This window comes from Acanthaster planci, linkage group LG02, assembly GCF_054643075.1.
Source record: "Acanthaster planci isolate LZ-2023a linkage group LG02, COTS_SCS, whole genome shotgun sequence".
NCBI lineage: Eukaryota > Metazoa > Echinodermata > Asteroidea > Valvatida > Acanthasteridae > Acanthaster > Acanthaster planci.
The window spans coordinates 1,188,416-1,199,573 of NC_141778.1; the positions used below are offsets into that span (position 1 = coordinate 1,188,416).

An 11,158-nucleotide genomic window follows, 5' to 3' on the forward strand; every position below is an offset into this window, starting at 1 on the left:
TATAGACCTGGGGACGATATTGCCGGACGTGAAAGGTCGTTAATAACATTCGTTTTTTACCCATCTCCAGGTGAGTTTTCCTAAATATTACTTGAGGAAGACAAAGGGAAAATTCCAATATGAGTGTTTCATGGGGTGGTTTCAGTTAGGATTTATTCTTCCAATAATTATCGAACGTGATAGGATGTAAAATCCACATAGGCAGACCAGGCCCCGCGAGGGTTCTGGAAGCTTTACTTTCAGGCTCTATACCACAACGTTTGAACATGGTTTGAACCACCATGGCCACGGTGATCTTATTAATTTAAAGAGCCTGAAAGTAAAATGCAGTGAGCTTCCAGAAACTTCACATTTTAAATTAAAAAAACAAGAGTCATTTTGTTTCGATCGTCAATGTGAAAACGAAAAATATCGTCCGTTTTTCATTTATAATGTACCGCAAGACACTTCTTTATGCAAAATTATAGCCCACTAAGATGGGTTAGAGTTGGCTGAAATGGGGGATTACAATGACTAATTCGTTACTTCCAAAGTAAAAGGAGGGATAACAACCCTTACACTATAACAAGCATCATCTATCTTGAAGAACAAAAGAAATTCTCGACATTGAAAGGAAAATTATAAATTTTTTCTTTTATTACACGCTAAATTTTATACCCACCTCAAGCAACAGTTACAATATATTACACAGCCATGTATACCAATTTTATTCTTTTTTACATTAGGAATGTTCAACTAATGTACACCAATATCAAAGACTAATTTAAATAAGTGAACACTTGATACAAGAGAGTAATGTATAGAGATTAATTTACAAAATCATTGCTTGTCAATGAAAGAAGTCACACAGCGATTACTGATACAAAATCCACTTTGGTTCAATCATGATTAATATGGAAAGTGAAACCACTCTTATCTGTAATCGTCTGCCCTGACAAGTTTGTGACCAAAATGTTGCATTGCACCCGTTTCCTATCGCAAGAGAAAACATCCCACAATGCTCTCCATAATTTTGCCATTTTGGGAGATTTTGTTATAATAAATTTGCCATACTTGGGCAATTCATCAAAATGTGACACAACAGGTGGCTACCATCGCTAGCAGACTACATATACGTACGTAAATGGCAAATTTAGTAGCCACCATCAGGAGAATGGGTACTGTAAATAGTTTACATCACTAAAACTAGCCAAAGTGATAGGTGCCCACAGTAACAAATTGATACGAGTATGTTTGTGGCAAGGGTCCTCACATGGGAAAGCCATAATGGATAGGTGGCTACAATGGACAAGTGGACATAGTGAGCAGATGATCACAATGAAAAGATGGCCACAGTAGAGAGGTGGCCACTTCGTAATGGAGAGACGACCACAACAGACAGGTGGCCAAAGTGAACAGGTGGCCACACTGGACAAGTGGCAATATCTGACAGTTGACCACAATGGACAGGTGTCCACACAGGCTGACACAACAAAGCCAGTTTACACTGTACAAGTGATATTCAAACTCCTTCCATCTGACTTGCCCTCCCCCCATGGAAAATCAACACACAGGAGTGTGAAGACAGTTTACTGAAATGAAGGAGCCTCATTCTCAGCATGGCGAGGGCATATCTCATCATTATCTCAATGGGTTCCAGTTACATAAATTTTTTCTCTCAAGCTCAATGCAGTTCAAATTTGAGATTGAAAGACATCCAATACAGGTTGTGCATGGCAGCCATTTTTCCAATAGGAGCTTTTGTTCCACAGGGATACATAAACATGAGTAGACCTTTCGTGCTATCGCTCCGTAACAAACGCAGATACCGGAAAGATCACTACCATGCACAACCTCTATTATGCACTGCACTACCGAATTTGTGAGTACATTTCTTCCTTTAAAACACCAAATTCCTGAACCTGATTTGGGAGCATAATATAAACTGAAGTTCAAAACAAAGACATATTGTTCATATCCAAGATTTGAAAAGAAGCCATAGACTAGGGCCACATCTGATTCCTTTGTCGTGACTGGCAATACACCCCCACATGCCAATAAAGGCTGCCATTTAGCCACTAAGGCCTATGACAGCTGCAGGCTAGTGGCTACATCTATTTCCCATAGAAAAATGTATCATTGTAGCCACAGCAAAGTGATTTGGACACAAAATAAAGTAGAGAATACAAAATCGAGGTGGCACTTCAAAAATCATATGTCCCATACCTAATAAAGGTTCTATTGCTATGGTAAATGGCCGTGTTATGGTTAGCTTGGTAAATGCCTTGGATCACTCAATATGTTTGAGACGTTGCATGGCAGCATGTATACGCATGTGAAGACGCTGCTCAAAGTCGTAGTCTTTGTAGTGGTCCTTGGCTCGAAGAAGAAGAGACTTCCCCTTGCTGGCCGTCTGAAGATGAAAAACAGAAACACACAGCCCTTGAGAAACCCGGACATTTAGGTGAAACTAGTATGGAGGAAAATCACTTTCATTCTGGATTGCGAATGGCTTGGTGCTGTGCTTTAGATCTTACCAGAGGTTTACTGACGAGTAACGAGCCAAGTTCTACACAGGCGTGAGGAGCTGCGTAGGATTCCTGGTTCTTGCCAGCTCCGTACACCATGGCATCTTCAAAGCACTGTCATCAAAAACAGAGTCCAATAATATCAAGGCTCAAGGTCAACCTTTAACCCACACATAATTAATTATATATAACAGGTTTTGCCCTTACCCAACGTATATCAATAAGCACTGTATGCTCAGTGCTTGTCCGAGAGCTTGCGAAAAAAAACCTCACAAGCTTACTCGGGTGGGACTCGAACCCACGACCTCCTGCCTACTAGTGCAGATGTCTTAACCACTCGACCACCGAGCTTGCCGGGGTCGGCTGGCCGGTCCGAGTCAAATGAAGCAGCGGGTACCGCGAACTATTTTCAAGATGTATTCCTGTTATAAACCTATATATAATTAACATCTCCCCAACGCAAAAAACACACATAATTAGCCATGAATCATCCTGAATCCACCAAATGCAACAAAGGAAAGTCAAAGTCAGCAGAGTATTCTTGAGTAAAGGTGGGATTTCAAGGTCTGCACATGTCAAAACCTTGCAGCCTGAATCCTACAAAAACCACAAATCGTCAAATCATTCCAAACGAAATGAATTTTGTGGGATACCAATGTTACTGTCTAAAAAATCTTTTGTAGCTAGTAGAGTATCAGACGTCCTTTAGCAAATCCATTTGATTAGTATGTGAATTGGCTTGTAAGGACCTGTAATGTACTTGTTTGGAATTTTAATATACTATTAAGGTCTTGTGAGGTACTTGAGAGGTCTTGCAACAACTTGCAAGGACTTGCAGGGACTTATGGGGACGTGGGAGACATTCATGAGGACCCTACAGGAACTTTATATAGACTCAAATACAACATAATGCTATCTTTTCAGACATTTAAGGGGAAGGGGTGAAAGGAACTCATACTTTACCTTAATTGCCTCTTCCCTGTTGCCAAGCTGTTTGTCCAGTTCGCCTTTCAGCAGACAGGTGACCGCCTTCAAGTTTTGGTCCTTGTTGTCTTCACATGCTGATGTAAATAAACAGCCAAAACCCCAAACAAGAACAATTCTTAAAAGCAAAGAACATCATGTGACTGGAGTGGCATTTGAACCTGTGACCTTTTCAACAGGGCACTGACATTAGCTCTATCAATAGAGTTGACTGTCTCCAATTCATTCCGAGTCTGTGATTGAGCAGTGTATGTCAGAAGCCAATGAAAAGGCCAAGCATACTGACTTTTTTAATCGCAGTATGGTACAAATGCATACACTGATTCCACCCTTGCAAGATTCAAGCTAACTGATAAGTATCTTTGCTTAGGCTTTGTTGGTCTGCACAGTTTCACACAGACTACATATTTGTGACCTTTACTGGTCTCCATTTTGGAGAGGCATTGTCCTTGCAGAGAATCCTGTGTGAAATTGGACTGGATTGAAAAGCAATCCCCCCAAACATCCAGCAAAATGGTTGTCACTAAATTTCCATGGCTTTTAATAGCTAACAAGGAACTGATTCCCTGACAAATGGCTCAGATGACGTCAATCTTGACAAAGGATTTGTATCAATCAAGCTAAGCCACAGAACGAAATACAGCGGAGGTATTAATGCCATCCACTCCTGACTTACCTTTGTACATACTGAGAAGGCATTCCTTATTACAATTAGGCAGTGCTCTCCATAGATACAACACCTCTATGGCCATGACCACACACTGCTTAGTGGTTGGCATGGTCTTCTTGAACTTCTGGGCCTGTAAAAAAGCACAGCCAAGGAATAAACGATCTAAAAGAAGGCAACCAAAATGTAGACATTGGCTGAAAGCCAGTTAATGCTAAGAACTCTTGGCCTTTATTTCTAACCTTACCATTTCTCTTAAGAGTTTAAATAATCGAAAAAGCTACATCTGTTAACAAAGTCTTGAAAAAAATGAGAAAGTAAGACCTTCCATTTTCAATTGTAGCATGGGCTTATAGTTATAGTGCCCAGAGTAATACCTAGTTTAATTTTTTTTCAAAGTTTCTGTATTTCAAACAAGAATTTCACCCAATGTAATAGACTATCAGGCTCTTCATCAATTAACCCTAAACCCCAAGGGGTATTTGCCAAGGACCCTGCTAAATGCATCAGAATGTACCAAACCCCAAATGGGTACTCAGCTCAATGCACCAGTATGCACTGGTTTATATTGGTGCATTGTGCAAGTGAACTAATTTATCCCACTCTCGGTCCCTCTAACAACCCTGCTAAATGCACCAGATTGCACCAGCGCATTCTGGTGCACTAGTTGCTAGGGCGTAAACACCAAGCCTGCTACATGCACCAGAATGCATACCACCAGAAGACTTGCGTTGCCTGTTCAATGCACCAACTTGCAACAACTTTCTACCTCTGGTGCATTTAGCAGGGTCAGGGTTAATAAGAAGGAAAGGCAAGAATGGAAGTTTGACAAAATATGACCAAAATCCAAATTCCAACCTTTCTGACGAGGAAGGCTTCAATCTGCTGATGGCTGCTTTTCTTCTTTGCTAAGACAGGTACCTCCCTGAAAAGCTCTTGTGCTGTCTCAACTTGCCCCAATGCCCCCTGACATACTGACAACACAACCAACAAGACAACAACTTGTAGACTGAAACAGAGAGCTATTTCAATGAAATTTCTTGCCGCAACGAAGTTCTTTCTGGAAAAACTTGGGAGTGTGTGTCGTACATATGCAAACATACAAGTTCTCTCAGTAACGGTCTTGCCAGTTTATAAGAGCAAACTTTGTGACATTGCCTGTTGGTCTTTTACTGAAAAGTGAAATGTCTTGGAAAATAAATCTACCTGCTGTCAAGTACGAATAGTAACACTTGGACCACTTAGAATCTTCTTTCATCCTGTCATTGAAAGAAGCAAGATCAAAAGTTAGTCCAATCAGAGAAACATGAAACCAGTAATTCTGCGCTACTATCTAGAAACATAGTTGGGTCAGTATAAATGAGAGTTGCAATGTCTTGACCTAAAGTTTGTGACCCATGGCCATGGTAAGTTAACTCAATTCTTGAGAAAGTTGGGGGATTCTCAACTGTAAATGAAAGGGGTTGCCTTTCAATGCAGCAAATCATGACTCGGGAGACAAGACTTTCTGGTAAATCCCAATGAAGAAAGATTGGAACTCGGTACAAAGATCAATAACCACAAACATGGCAATCTAATGAAAGGACAAGACTTTCTTGTGTGTTGGAAGAAGAAAAGATTGGAACATGGAATCAAATGAAGGACAAGAACTTTAGAGTCGTCAGTTTCACAAGCAATGCTCTGGAAAAGCATACATGTACATGACTCCCTCAACAGACCATCCTGTCAACCTACCTAGCGAATGCAAGCATACTCTCTTCCATGTTCAGCATCATGAGGTTACACCAGCCAATCTCGTAGACACAGATAAGTTGAATCTCTCGCTGGTCCTTAGCTGCCTCCAGGGCCGTGTTGTAGGTCTCCAATGCCTTGTGGATATTCCTCTGAGTAAGTAGACAAGAGGGAATAAAGTTACCAAGAAAAACCCAGCATTATTTACTTTTCACAAAAGACCATTGTACTTAATGACAGCAAAAACTAAGAGAAACTACGAATTTAAACATTTTATTAATGACAATGATCACTTATGAGACACGCTACATGCATAAGACCGGGTAGTATTAAACTCTAGTGCCAGTTACAATTGCACAGACAGAAAAGACCACAGCTGCTTCAAGATCTGATGACGTTTGATTCAATCAACAACCCAGCCTCATTCTCCTTGAGTATACACTGAGCTTCCTGGATGCAGGTTTGCGTGTTGGTATCATCCAGACCGAAGAAAGGACGGACAACGGTGTGATACCACAACAGTGACAACCTGGTGTTAAGGTTGGTGGTTTTAGTGAAAGGAAATAGGAACATTTTGTTACTTCCAAATATAAGATAGGGGATCAACAACAACAATGGAAAAGTTAAATAAATGTTTGGGTTTTTTTATTTGCCAATTTAGTCTATCGAAAGGTATGCATGTACACAGTTATGACTTTAAAAATGCACCCTGTTTGTGGTAGCAAAATATTGTTATAACAACTACAGAATTTCTAAGAACCAATCCTTAAATGAGACGAATACTCACATGGCTAACGGTGCTTTCATGTCCTGGCTGTGACTAGCGAGCTGAAGACATTTCAGGCCAAACTCCCTATTGCCACGGAAACCCAGCAGATTCACCACTTTCAGTAGACTGGGGGGCATCATGGAGATGCAGAGCTGGAGGAGTCCGTAGCCAAATGCCACACCCCCCACACAAACGGCCCAGCGTCTCATCAGAGACGTCAGAGTGGTCGCTCATCTCTGAGTCCGCGTCCGACACGGATTCCAAGCCCACCTCATCATGTGCCTCACCATCACCATTCTCAGGGGGTCCCACGTCAGAGTTCTCATCGATCATTGTTGGGGGAGTTCCCGTGACTGGGGCTATCCTTGCCTCGTAGCTGGTAGATATGTGTAATCTCCTTGTACACCTTCTCGTAGATCTTGTAACCTTTGCGTATCAGCCAGCCACCTTTGATGAACCCGGACACATCGCTACGGGAGAACGTCAGCATGGCAGAATACAGCTGACAGTCTGCCATGATAATCTGCCTCTGGATGCGATCCTCAAAGCTTAGCTGTGTGAATTGCTTGTTGGATGAGTTGCTACGACGCATGACCTTTGACTTCAGTGACTTCATAAAACCTTCACTGGTTGCACAAAGCTTCTCTGTCTCCTTGAGTGACTCCATGGCACTATCCATCTTATCATCTTCAAAGGTCATCATGGCATTCTAAGGAGGAAAACACAATCATCTCATCATTTACAAGAAAAATGTAACCATATCCAAAAAAACTTATAGTTCTGACATTAGGATTTGAAATTGAATAAACAGTGGACTTAAATGATTCAGACATCCAACACTGTGCATAAATTAAGCCAAAACTTGTAAATATAAAGTTCCACTTGGGAGTTTGTACATGTAATTTTTCTTCCAGAATTTGCACGTTCTGTATACTTATTCTTCTAAATCTCTTTACCATAAACTGTACAAAACTTGCTCCAGCACTCATCAGTGGACTGTAGTGCCTAAAACAAAACATGAACACAGTATGCATCATTGCAAACATAGTTGAAATATTATTCACATATCCTCTAGTATTGTATTTGAGTCCATCACAAGTCCTTTCACAAGTCCCTTCACAAGGCCTGACACAAGTAGCAGGGTGAACAATGACAAAAGAATAATTTGGTCACAGCTCATTTGAATAGCTTGTGAATTGGCTTAAGACAGAATGGCTTGTGATGGACTTGTGATGGACTTGCAGGGACTTGTGGTGGACTTATAGGGACTTGAGGTGGATTCAAATACAACACTGATATCCTCCAAAGGAGGTTTTGTGATAAGCAGCTACATACTTGGTCTCAGTTTCTGATAACTATGAGGTATGTACCAGTTATCATAATGTACATGTCATAAATAACAGTTGAATCTATTTTTTTATGTAACATAAAACAAATGAAAACACACTTATCCAGAAAGATCCAGCCCAAAATGTAACACCACCCGACTCCTGCAACAGAGGTCGAGTTACAAAATGTAACACCACCCAACTCCTACAATAGAGGTCGAGTTACAAAATGTAACACCACCCAACTCCTGCAATAAAGGTCGAGTTACAAAATGTAACACCACCCAACTCCTACAATAAAGGCCGAGTTACAAAATGTAACACCACCCAACTCCTACAATAAAGGTCGAGTTACAAAATGGAACACCACCCAACTCCTACAATAAAGGTCGAGTTACAAAATGTAACACCACCCAACTCCTACAACAGAGGTCGAGTTATCAATTCTAGCTTATTTATTATCACCCTTTCTGCTGACCCTCAAAAATAAGAACATTACAAAACATGCAATTGTTAAAATACTCAAAACTAAAAAACTAAAAAGTCAAAAAGTCAAATAAAATGCACTAAAAGAAAAAAGGGGTCCAGCACCTCTACAACGGTCATCCTACCACTAAAAAACAAGATTTACAAAGAAAAAAAAAGTGGGCATGGGAGAAGGGAGATAATAAGGGAGAAAACAAAGGATGGAAAAAGAGAGGAAATGCCAATGTGGTGACTTCACAGTGTGATTACCAGAACAAAAAAGCAATATCAACTGAGAGACTGCTCATTGGAATAGATCAATTGCGCCAACTAAATCATGTGACCTACAGCGGGTATCAACCCCATAGCAACGTGTGTTTTGAGTGTTGCTTACAAACAATATGGCCAAGTTAGGGTACAGTACCCAGCTCATCAGAAGTCCGCGTACGGTGCTTACCGTATTTTTGGTAAATGATACTTATGAAACAGTTTGCTTTTGGAGGACGCCGTGTTTGTTGATAAGTAATACCAACTACAGGTCACGTGACTTAGCAGGTGCAATCGGTCTATCAAAAATATATGAATATGTTAAAACCACCTACAGCCAGCACAAAAGTGCAATAATCAGGAACAAACATTATCAGAGTCAAAGCTGAAGTTGATTGATTGATTTGATTTATTCATCATGTATTAAAAGTACATGAAACTTGTTTTCCTGAGGTACAAGTTAAAAACACATATAAAAATATTTAAGTACAATTCTTTAACACTACAGTTGAACTTTGTTCTGTCAAATTCTAAAACGTGGGTCCTGGAGGGTGAAAATGAAGTGATCTGGTTGCAAGTCGAAGTTGACTCCATAATCATCAATGATGTAATGAAAATAAAAAGCTTTGAGAGACGGACAAAATAATTTCAATAGATTGGGAGATCCTGTCAGGTTCTCTTGTAGTGGGGCAGCCCTGATTAGGGTTGAATTTAACAGACATGACAAAGGTATAACGAGTTGCAAAAGAAAGAGTAAAAAGAGTATACAGATTAGCATCATTCTGATCACCTAACTTTTAAAACAGTACATCAGGTCCTGAATTTCTCCTCTGAAAAACATGGGTAACATCTCGAGGCAGCTTCCAGTTAATACTAGCCATCTAAGTTGATGGCAAATCAATGCAATAGTACTGAAAATATTCAGAAAAGAGCTTGTGGGATATTAGGCAAAAACTGTCTTACGATTTTGTCCTTCCAACAGTTAAATCTCGACCCCTATACTCTATGTGAGAGTTGCACTGCCTCAATTTTGCCAAGGATCTCCTGAAGAATGATCGTTGTAAAGCTTCGTTTCCCCCGTCTAGATTTACTTGCCACGGTTGAAACCTCCGGAATTCAAATAATATCTCCTCTAGTCCTGCTAGAACTTCTCATTTTAGGAATAGCTCAATTCCATATTACATCAACCTTATTCATTCAAATTAAGTGTTTGTTTTTGTTTTCAGATACATTTTCTTATCAATTCTAGCGTCAATTTAGTTATTTTACTTATATGTAATGTTTTCAAGTAAACGTCATATCTTGTTTTTCAACTCATTTTTAAACATTTTATTGTAAATCATGTACAATTTGGCCTGTGGCCACTACACATGAGTTAATAAACCAACAATAATAATAATAAGCACAATCAAATATGGGGCAGCGCGGACATCACAGAGTTTTGCGAAATGGCAAGTAGCAACCACACCGCGCCGATGAAAACAACTGCAACAAATGCGTGCGTACGTTAACAATCAAAGAACTGACTGTGTAATCTGATCCTCTGACTGGCTGGTGCACATGTACATCGCCTTAGTTGCTGTTTTACTGGTTACTACCCACCATTTTGCAAGAGTCCGGGATGTTCGCACTACCCCACAGGCCTAGTCCACATCAGGGACAAATATGACCATGATGCCAAGCGTGTCAGTTATGTAAGGATGGAACACTCTAGCATTATCAGGTTTGCGTTTGCTTAACTTTCACCAATCTCCAGCACCAATGAACCCCGGTAAAATGATTTGTGAACATGATGAATGCACCGCGTGGTAAGACTCTGACATGTCCGAAGAGTTCCATATATGGACATCACTAAGTTTCCGTTGCAATTAGGTCTACTTATTAGCAACCAGAAAGTTATAGGCTGATACTAGGCCTAACATGTTTTTAAACATGTTAAAACTTATAAAAGTGAAGTTGACCAGTGAAAATATTGAGCACTTAGTACTTAAGACATGTCACGCATGTAGGAAACATATGTGCACAGGGTGTCAAACTATGTCCAGGCATGGAACTCTTCCTCAACTTTCAAGTGACCCATTAACCATTTTATACTCCTACCTGTATTTATTGAATATGTCTTCCGATTCTTTGAAGCCATTATTCAGCAATAAATTGATAGCAACTAATGACAATTTCACATCGTCTGTTTGCACTCCATCTTCCAAGCTCAATTCCTCCAGTTTCCCGACACTCCCTACTCCACTTTGAGCCATTTTGCTTAGTTTGATATAATCACTCAACAGTCTGACAGTTTGCTGAAATCCTGAGCAAAATACCTATTTCCCATTCCCTGCAGAAATAAATGGGGCTCAGAAACGATTGGTCATGACGGAGTACGAGTACACGAGCAGGCCCCAATCTACCGCGGTGTTTTGTAAAATCTACTTTAAATGACCTT

General features: G+C 40.2%; 1 long non-coding RNA gene and 1 pseudogene across 2 annotated transcripts in view; one reads left to right on the plus strand and one right to left on the minus strand.

Moving 5' to 3' along the window:
- Positions 1-11,158, plus strand: part of LOC147799773 (uncharacterized) — a 118,555-nt gene that overhangs the window by 104,702 nt on the left and 2,695 nt on the right. The gene's annotated exons all lie outside the window — the stretch shown is intronic.
- LOC147799778 (tetratricopeptide repeat protein 39C-like) lies at positions 619-11,158 on the minus strand (annotated as a pseudogene). Its single transcript, XR_015424381.1, has 11 exons — positions 10,819-11,158; positions 7,615-7,663; positions 6,677-7,367; positions 6,286-6,418; positions 5,893-6,041; positions 5,365-5,417; positions 5,017-5,132; positions 4,168-4,291; positions 3,471-3,568; positions 2,517-2,621; positions 619-2,392 (listed from the first exon to the last, which is right to left on the minus strand). The product of XR_015424381.1 is annotated as a tetratricopeptide repeat protein 39C-like (transcript).